The sequence below is a fragment of the Opisthocomus hoazin genome, chromosome 2, assembly GCF_030867145.1.
Source record: "Opisthocomus hoazin isolate bOpiHoa1 chromosome 2, bOpiHoa1.hap1, whole genome shotgun sequence".
NCBI lineage: Eukaryota > Metazoa > Chordata > Aves > Opisthocomiformes > Opisthocomidae > Opisthocomus > Opisthocomus hoazin.
In genome coordinates this window covers 11000527-11010889 of record NC_134415.1, presented here as the reverse complement: position 1 = coordinate 11010889, position 10363 = coordinate 11000527, and positions in this window count along the sequence as shown.

The following is a 10363-nucleotide window of genomic DNA, read 5'->3' as shown; positions in this document are numbered from 1 at the left end:
GAGTAGAGATTCAGCCCATGGTTATCTGTGCCAGAGTAGATCCTGCTTTGTTTGTGTATAGTAGAAATTCAGGATTTTTTTTCTGAGAGAAAGAGGACAGCTATATCTGATACTTATTTGATGGTTCTTTCAGAGAGTTGATTGTGCCAAAAAAATACAGCACAAAAATATCCCCTGGGTAAGTGTACCTTAGGTTGAAATATTGGTGCAATGAAAAGTAGCAGTCGTTTTCCATACTTAGACTGCTTTGTATTTGTACAAACTCTAAGGTAGTTATTTCTGTAGAAATAACAAGTCAGTCAGCACTTGATCCTTACTGAGGAGCCATGCTATTTAAGAAAGATAGAAATCTTCAGATTTCTTGAAAAACCCAGACTGGAACCATGCAAAATTAGCATTGTGTTGAACTATGTGTCATGTTTCTATAAAATGCATAAATTACTCGCAATGGATCATATTATTGAAGTGCTTTCTGGGGTAACTGTATTTCCTGAGAATTAGAAGAAAAGAAAAATTTTCTACTTCCAGTATAAACTGTGCTGTAGTAATTTTTAGCTACCATAAAACAGAGGCAGTTAAAAAGGGAAACGTGTGCCTCAGTGAACCTGTGGGCTTCTTCAAGAGGACTGCTCTGTCAGGTTAAAATCATTCCTGTTAAAATCATTAGTATCTTTAAAAGACGCAACAGTTCTTTATATCAAATGGCTAGAAAAATCGAGAACATTTTTTCTGGTTTTGTGTTGTATTTGTTGAGTTGCTGGATGCTTTACAGATGATGTATAAAGACAGTTTTCCTCTCTGAGAGCCAGGCTATCCATAGAAATGTGTAGGAAAAAACTGAGCAGAGCTTGCCCAGGGGATATTGCTACGCTCCTCCCTTAGCACCATCAACACCAGAAAAATACATTTATTTGGTGTCCCTTTTGATGTTCCTCTGAATTTGAAAGTTCAGTCTTCAATGAAATAAAGAGTATCTCAAGTGGAAAGAGATACTGGGTGGAGATTCGAGTTCCTTATATCCTTTGATGTCTTACGAAGGCAAAACTTTGTGTGTATTTTCTGATTGGAATAAATCAGCCTATCTACCTGACCCCGTGGAGAATTCTTAAGAACTTAAAAAGTGCATGATAGGAAGTAGTCTTTAAGCCTAAGTCTAAAATATTCCATCTGTTTTTCCTTACGCCTCACAGACTTGCCAGGGTTGAGGCTTTTCATGTGACATAATAATCACAGGGGCATCATGCATATATGTGTGAATGGTGTTAAAAAAGAAAACTAAGCAAGTTTTCACATAAACTAGTGAAAGTTCTAATAGATAATTCTAATCTAGGTTATTTGTTTTAATTTATGGGAAAACATTAACACATTCTGTGTAGTGTTTTTCCAGCCTTAACAAGTTAAAACAAACACTAGTGAAACAAATGCTATAAAATAATTTTTATTACCAGAGTAATCAAAATTGACAGTTTTATTTGTGGACCTTTAGAGTCTCTGGCCAGGAGTCTCTGATTTTGGAAGTCTATTTAAAAAAAGAAAAAAGGAATTTTTTGCTCTCTTTGAAGGGGGGGGAAAACAAATAAAATTTTCTTGCATGTTCTTCAAAACAGAAACCATCTATTAATGTTGTAATCCTTACAGTGTTCTATGTGGGTTAAATATTCCATCACGGAAGTTTTGACTTCCGTGGAGATATTTGAAAAATAATGGGTACTATAATCAGACTGGAAGGGGTGGTACAGGTGGGTAAGCGGGAACTTTGAGAGTTTTGAGCACTGTACTTCTACCCTGCTCAGAACACTCATAATTAATATCATAGTGATGACATAATGATCCAGGTTCATTCCCTTCCTGCCTTTTGTAGGCCTGGGACATCAGTCCTTGCTATAGCTATCACTGTTCTTACGAGAGAGGTGAGTAGGAAAGAGCTGCTGAAAAGAGCTACCTGCAGATGGTGGTGATGGTGGAGTCAAGAGTTTAGTAGGTGTATGTTTCATGCTAGTGACAGTGGTACCAAGAGGATCAGACACCATATGGATTTGTCAAGTTATTTAAGAAAAATCATCACGCTGTACACTGAGCTGGGAACAAGCTTGCAGTAGCATCTATAATAATGTCAGGAACAGATCGGTATGTGTGTGCTCACTTGATCTTTGGGATGCTGCTTTGGGAGTTACCAAAAAGCAATGGAGAAGGTGACAGAGTAAGCTTTTTCCTATAAAATGGGAAGTCAAGTTCAGAACGGAACTGTTTCCTGTTTCTTGAAATATGAAGGGTTTTTTAATATAAATTAAGCCAGATATTTTATTGTAGAGTGAGTTGTGCATGTGATAGATTTGCTCACTATAGCGTTCTTGTCCACTTTTCATTTTTTGGATATGAGAAATGAGGAAGACTAGTGGCAGGTTGGGGATGGTGAGTGCTGAGTCTGGCCTTGATTGCAGCAGAAACCTTGTAGAGGAGGCAGTAAATGGGCCTCCATGTTCAGAACAAATCATAAAGCAGAAGGGCAGTACAGTCAATGCATTTGTGTGAGATGTTTACTTTGAGATAATATTTACTTATACAGTGGAGCACACTTCTCTGTTGTATGACAAAGCACATCCAATAAGCCTGCTCTGAAGGGTTCTTTATTTTCTAAAGGTAAATATTTTGTTGTATGTGGGGGAAGGGGGAAAATAATGAATATCTAGGAGACAAATGCAAGCAACAATGTGAGGCAAAATCCTAATTATCAGTCTTCCCAAAGATTTCCGATTGCATTGATTTTTTTTTTTTAAGCTACTCTATGTACGTCATAATCTATCTTTGATTACATATCAGCATATGTGGTGATGTTGCTACTGTAATTTTCTGAAAGTCCAATGAACAATTACAACACGAATTACTCAGTTTTTCCATAGTGCTTTTTACTTAAACGCAGAGGTGTGTAAAACTGAAGGAAATCCAGTTAAACTTGGCAGACAGTTGCTAGTTTAAATTGGTTCAACGAAAATGATTGGAGAAAAGATTAAAAAAATAGTAATCAGTAATGTGTGGAAGTCTTACTTTTTTTCTTTTTTTTTTTTTTTACAGTTAGCATAAAAAGTCTTTGGGTCAGCATTAACAACTCCATGTGAGAGTCAGTTTGATTTGAATGTCATTGAAGATTGTCTCCAACTTCTGTTCCCACAAGGCCTAGATGAACCTATCTGAAGGTGATACTGAATTAAAAATTCACAGCAACAGAGAGGGAAATATGATGGGGGGTGGGATAGGGGAAGGCTTAACTCAAGTGTCTTACAGGTTTGACTACTAGATTTTAGAGGTAAATTTGTAACAAAGAATTTTATGAAGTATTGAATTTCATGAGCTACTTGACTCTGTTCCCATGTAAACTTAAGCCTTTCAACCTTTGCAGAATACCTTTAAAGGTTTAAATCTGTATAGGTGAAGAAATGCTAAAACCAGTCTTTGGTTCATCAGCACAAAACATGATTCACCACAGCAGTGTTTCTGTTCTCTTCTGAGAACAAGATAATGCAGGGTATCAAGTTTTTGGGTGTGTAGACGGTCTGTAGTGAAATCTTAGTCAATAGTGCAGAATGGTACCGGCTGACCTTATGAAGATTTGAGAACGAAGTGGCTTTTGGCATACTATTACTTAGAAATACTTATGCAGTACAGAATTGGATGAAAGTGCCCTGGGTTTGCCTTACAGAATGTTTGCTGTCTAAAAGTTAGATGTCTAGCCTAAGCTAGCTCTCTGCCTTCCCTCTAGAATTAATGGAAAGAAGTAGCTACCTCCAGAGAGCTGGAGCAGGAGCAGGTGAGCCCACCAAAATGTGACTGACAGAAACAGGTAGATGAGAGAAATAACTTTGTTTCTTTGTGTCTTTCACATATTCTTACAGCGAATCCTTAGGAGTGAAAAATTCCTTCCTTGGGCCTTGTAGGTCATGGCACTGAATTCTGTCCCACAAACTTTAAGATGATGGTGCCTATCACCTGTCTTTCCTACTTAAGTGAAACCATTTTTATGGATACTGCTATATTAGAACTGAGAGAAATACCTGCAATCAAATAACCTGCTGAAAGGAAGTATGGATTTCCTACGAGGATCTTCTCTTCCATGATATCTTCAAGCATTAATCTGGTTCCTCTGTGCTTAGTCAGCTTGAAGACTTTCTTCAAATTATACTTATTGAACTGGAATTCTTAATTATGACCTGTTGTGGATATTTTTTAGTAAAAAATCTCACTGAACCCGCGAATGCTACTTTGTGAATTAGATCTTGGCTACAACCTGTCATCTTAGCTGAAAGTAATTAATTAAAATAAAAAGGAAAAAAGACAACCTTAATTTCTGTTGAAGATCCCAGGCAGAATGAGAGAGGCATGTAAAGAATTTTGTTCAGGAGCAGTAGGAGGAAGGCTGTAGCAATTGTGTGTTGGCTTTACCAGAGAACCATTACCAGCGGACTGACGGTGTTCATCAGTTCAGCTTATGAGCTAATGATATAAGCTAAATGTACTCCTTTATAATAGGTAAAAATGAAGGGTCCAAAGTGGGGAAAAAGATCTTAACGCAAGGTTAGTGTACTGTTAGGTTCTGTTACAAAGGTTTACTGGCTGAAGGTCCTGTATTTAGGGGTTGTACTTCAAAGGGAAAAAATGTTGTTGTGGGTAGTAATAAAGTTTGTGTCGTTCTAGTTCAAACTGCTGATCAAGCCCTACAGAATCTGTACTCTGAACCCACCTTTTTTTTTTTTCTAATGTGCCCAGTTCTGAATATATGTGGAAGAGATATAAAGATTCCGTAACCAGCAAATCATTTGGTGTTAGATCCCAGCCAAAACTTTTGAATCGTGAAGTCTGTCTGATATATTTTGATTGTCCATATCAGTAACTCAGGCTTTTGTGAGTCTTTAATTTTTACTTCAGTGATATGTGGTATATAATAAAGCAGCTTTTTCTGTGCAGAGAGGGAAGACAGCCTTTAGACTTTGCTTTTGTTTCCAGGAAGAAATTATTTCTTCTTCAGATAAGTAGTTCTGTTTATTTTCTAAGTTACTTTTTTTTTTTTCTACCAACGTGTTCAGCTTGTGAGCTGAGAGCTGTCTGGGAAATGTGAGATACTGTCCTCCACCTAAGTACACTAGAAGGGCTTGTAGGAGTTGGCAACAGGTTGAAGACTTTGCTTCTTAACCCAAACAGTCCAAGCATGTAGAAAGTCACCCTTCTGTCTTCCTTGTTTTTAGACTTGTCATATTTTATTCATATGCCTAAATCAGTTGTACAGCTGAGAAAGGTACCTCTGTGGACAAGTGACTCCGAGATTACTCAGCAGTGTAAAACAGTATCTGGCCTCCTTCAGATCCATGTACAATCTGTCTCTCTGCCTACACACCAGCTCTCACTTTCCTTCTAGCTTCTTTCCCTCTTCCAGTGTCTACTGCCTTGGATTCTCAGTTCACATCCTTTTATTAGGACCAGAGAGTTCTAGTATCGCTTTCCACTTAAAACTCCTGTGTGTTTTTGAGTTGGCCTATCCAGGAGGAAAGTCTTTCTTTGCTCTTCATCCAGATCTGTTCCTCACCATCTCTTGTGGCACCTTCATATGAAATACACAGTTTCCTTCTCCCAGAAAGACAGTGTTCAAAGTGTAGGGTCTCTGGCCTCCAGCTTGGGTCAGAACAGTCCAGAACACCAAGGCAAGGAAATGCCTATTCACGGCAGCCTTCACCGTCTTGGTGAATTTAGAAAAATTCAGCCTAGGACCAACACTTGTTGTGGGAATAAATTTAGCCCAACAGTTTTTGGTAGAGTTCTAAGCAACTTCAACACTTTCAAGAGAAGTGTTAGACAGCTTTAATAGGTGATATTACCAACCTTTTGTATGCTTGCTTATTCATTCCCCTAGAATTGCGTGTTTTACCTTGGCAAGTGAATCTTGTCAGTACAATTCCATCATGCTGTAGAAGTCAGGAGTCTAACACATTAGAATTTAATCAAAACAGAACTGGGTCTGGGTTCATGGAAAGGAACAATTACAGTCTGAAAATAATAAAAACAAGTATTTCTTGCAGCAAGAACTATTTTTACAACACATTGAGGATGTACACTTCTAGAGAGCCAGGGACTTCTCAATGTGACAGCCCTTGCTGTACAATCGGTAGGAGGGATAACTGCTTAAATTTGGAAATGAGAAAGAGTATCTGCACTAAACTAAAAAAGGTTATTTTAAGTGTGTAGCTCTTGCCTTTGTGATTTTTTAGCACTAGATGTGTTATTTTCACAAACTGTTCTAGTTCAGCTTATTTCTCCCCCCATCTTTTTTTAAAGGAGTGGGAAGGAGTTGCACATCTTTAACACGTCTTTAATATGATAGTCTGAAAATAATTCTAAGTAGAATATTCACAGTAACTGTAATGAATAAAAGAATCCGTTATCTTAAACCTTGTTACTTTTGTACTGCTGCATCACAAGATATGATATCACTCTTGTGGAGAGCTCAGAAAAAGTTGAGAGCACAGTCTTTTTCAAAAGACCTTGCTTACAGAACTACAAGTTGGTTGTTCAGACAACCAGCGTGCAGTGATTGTATTTCTCCTTGTGCACTAGCTGGAACAGGGGTGGCAGATGGAGCAATAATCTGTTTAGGCCTTAAGATAATGTCTGTGTTAGGAAAGAGCTGGGCTAGGGGTTGTGTTTCAGCACTGTCCAGTGATTCCATCTTCAGTGAGTTCCCTGGTGTGATTTTTGACCCGAGGCAATCATTGCTCTTTCTGAGAATGCCTCGAGATGGACAGTGTGGGCTAGCGACCATTTGCAATGGGCAGCAGGGAAGAATCCCCCCTGGTTTTGAGGGAGGACAGGTTACCCATGTGGATGCAAACTGTTGTGCCACACTTCCTCATAGTGAGTGGATGGAGAGTAGCCTCATTAATTTTCCATAGAAGTGCACTTCTACAGCCCAGTAATACAAGGACTTGGTGAGAAGACTGAGCTCCTAAAGGATGCGAGTGTGACAGAAATTGGAATTATTTTCAGCAGTTGAAGTCTCAGCAGAAACATCTTTGAGGAGATGGCTGATATCCTGAGTCTGTAGCAGCATCCAAATGCTGTAGGAAATAAATGTGATTGAAGTTTGAGTTTTCCTAGAAGAAGAATGGTCATGAAGCAGTCTGTCTTTTATTTAAAATTTTTAAATTATCTTTTTATTTTAAAAAGCATTTTTATTTTTTTTAAAAAGCTAAATGGTCTGCAAATGGAGACTGGAGTGTTGTCTGTAGCTTTTGAACTTATAAAGCTCACAGAAGTCAGTGGAAATGTTGGCTGAAGTTGCTGAAACAACTTGAAAAGCAGCTGTATATATAAAAACTCCTTCACCTAGCACTGATACTCCAGTACTGATTAGTGTTCAGAAGCACCAGAAAATAACTTCTTCCTTAGTGTTCTGGATTTTCCCACAAAGTATTCTCATTATCTCCACTTGAATTTACTCAGAGCGTCAGGGCCTACTTTTCAATCTTATTTAAAGTCCAAAATTAAATGGTGAGGAGAATTAGCTTAGAATGAAATATGAAGCATCTTTCTCCCTAAACAGTTTTCTCTCACTGCTCACTAATCCTATGATAGGGTTTGTATAGAACACTGATTTTTTGAAAAGCTAGTACTGTTTTCCAGTAGCAACAGCATTTTCCTGACAGCCTACATAAAATCCAGGTCTATGTATTTTGTGGAAAGTGTGAAAGGCCCTGCCTTACGTGCTACGTGTCTCAAAATACAAAGCAAATGCAATTTTTGGCCTCAGAAATAATACATCTTCTGTTTGAAATTGCTCATGTTCTCCTGTATTTGGGTCTTTTAGAAGCCATTCTGTCTATTTTCTTTCCCTCATGCAAAACATACTTCTGTGATCCTAGGAATAGCACACCTAGCTTTTTTAAAAGATGAATGTCTACAGAGAGAAATGCCTTTCTGCATGCTAAAGCTGTTTTCTCTTACTCTGTCCTCTCCTCCTGCTTTAGCAATAAAATCCTATTTTATGTCCTTTTATTCTGTTTTTTTATCTAACTGTACTTGACATATTATGGGTCAGAAAGGTGTTTTACTGCTGTCTTTCCCCTTTAAATTTGTGATCCTAATTCTGTCTCTAATCCTTCATCTGCTTGCTTCATACCTGCAAGTTTCTCAGTCTTATTTTGCTCCCTATGCCAGAATGTCTATCTTGGTGATATTTATCAAGTAACATACCAAGTCTGTGTTTGCTCCCATTCGTGACCCGGGGTTATTGCACTTTTCTCTCCCATACTTATCTCCTGTATTCGTATGAAGTGTCTTTGTTGTGTTATGGGTCGGAAACAATGTCCCTGGGTTCTTAGGGTGCTGCTGGGACAGGGTTTCAAATACACTTTGTCCAATGGGATTCCTCAAGGTTGGGAACCAAAGCCCCTTTTCCTTGGTGTACCTTGAGGAGCTGTGGTTGCTAAGGTCTTTGCCGTGAAGATGGGATTTTGAAAGCTGTGGAATTACCAAGCCTGTCCTCACTTCTTGGGTGTCCTGCCGTACAAGTCAGGAAGCTGTGGCTGTCCTGGGAAAGACTTCGGGATTTTTCTGCTCTTTGGGAAGGTGTGTCTTGCTTCAAGCCTGTGCCAATGCACGGGGTGCTCCAGAGCTCCTGCCTGGCGGGGTGGCCTGGAGGGCCAACTGGTTTGGCAGAGGGCCCCGCCTCGAACAGAGTTCCCTGTCAACTTGAATTAGCAGCTATGGGATACACTACCAATATTTGAATGTGCTTTTCCAGATGTTTTGTCCCAATTTAAATGAAGACAAAATATAAGTCAGGGAATAATAGAACTCTAAACTTTTCACCTTCATCTAGATTGAGGCAAAACAATTTAGAAAGTTTTTTATTTATTTATTAAATCATGCGGGATATCTTTAAAGCTTTCAAAAAGTGAGAAGAAATATTCAGTTGCAAAGTTCTTTTGAGTGTGTACTGGCAGAGGTATGAATGGTGTGATGGTAGACTTAATCTCTTCCCTGTCCTAATCACAGACCTGCTCAGACTCAATTATACTTAATATTTTTGGCTGTTTTCTCTATATACATTCATTTCCTCTGCTCCATGCTGATGCACTTCCTACCCCTCTACATCCTCAGTGAATTTCTGAGCAATTCTAGTTTGGATCTTCTGTGCAGGATACTTAAGGAGGCAACCATTTAATTTCTCCTGTGCTTTTGGATAATATGCTTGTTAACCATTCTTTGCTTTCTTTTATTTCTGGAGGAAGTTGAATTAATGTACACATTTGTACCTCGAACAGTAAAACCAAATTGCCTTTTTTTCTTTTCTTTTCCCCTCCCAGGAATGTTTAGTATAGTCTCTGTTTACAATTAGCTGTCTAACTTTGAACAGCTTGGCCATATGGCAGCAACTGTTATGCTATAAGTATTGAATGTAATGAATACGAACTGTGAGCTTTTGGGGAACAGAACTTTATAGGGAACTTTATCTTTCATAAAAATGAATAGGTCAATATGAGATAAACGATTGTTACCTCTCTTAAAACAAAAAAAATTTTGAGTTGATTGACCAGCACTTCAATTTCTCGTTATTCAAAGGCAGTATGTGGAGATATAGCTAAAACCAAGCAGAATGCTTGTATCTTTTAGAGGTAGTTTTTCCTTTTGGATGTGATTATATCTTTGGCAAAGAAAGAGGCTACTTGTCTAGCATTCTTTTTTTCACTGTCTGCAAAGGTCATTGTGAAAACGTAGTGGTTAGACATGTTACACGTTGCTTGTGGTATGTAATCCAGGACAAGTTTGGAGAGAGGAGGAAAAAAAAAAAGTGACAGATTGCCATGGAAATAAATGTCCTTATTTTATCCTTTTGCTTCTCTTTCAGTCCCCCCCCTTGTATGAGCTATAGTAATAAACAGAAAAATGCCTGCTGAGAAGAGGCAGTTTTATTACACCCCTTTCTTTGTAATATTTTCCTTCAGTTAACCTAATATGCCTGCGTGTAAAGTATTAAAAAGTACAGGATGGAGGGAAAGAAAACTAGACAGAGGAATGAAAGGTTTGTTGCTGTCTCAGCACTAGAACACTGTAGCTGAAGGGTGAAATTCAGGCCCCAGTGAGCAGGTTGGACTTCGAATTCACTCCACAAGAAACGAGTTTTCCGGGTCAGTTAGCATCTCGCTTTCTGAAGCCAGTGTGTTCCGAACGAGGGAAAACAACACAGGAAGGGAAGAGGGCAGTTTCTCGGCAACCCAGAACTGACTCATGCTGCCGGCATCATAACTAGAAGTTAGAGCCCTCCAAGGCTCTGTAATTGGGGTGTTTCTCTGATAATCATGACTACTTTCAATCTTTT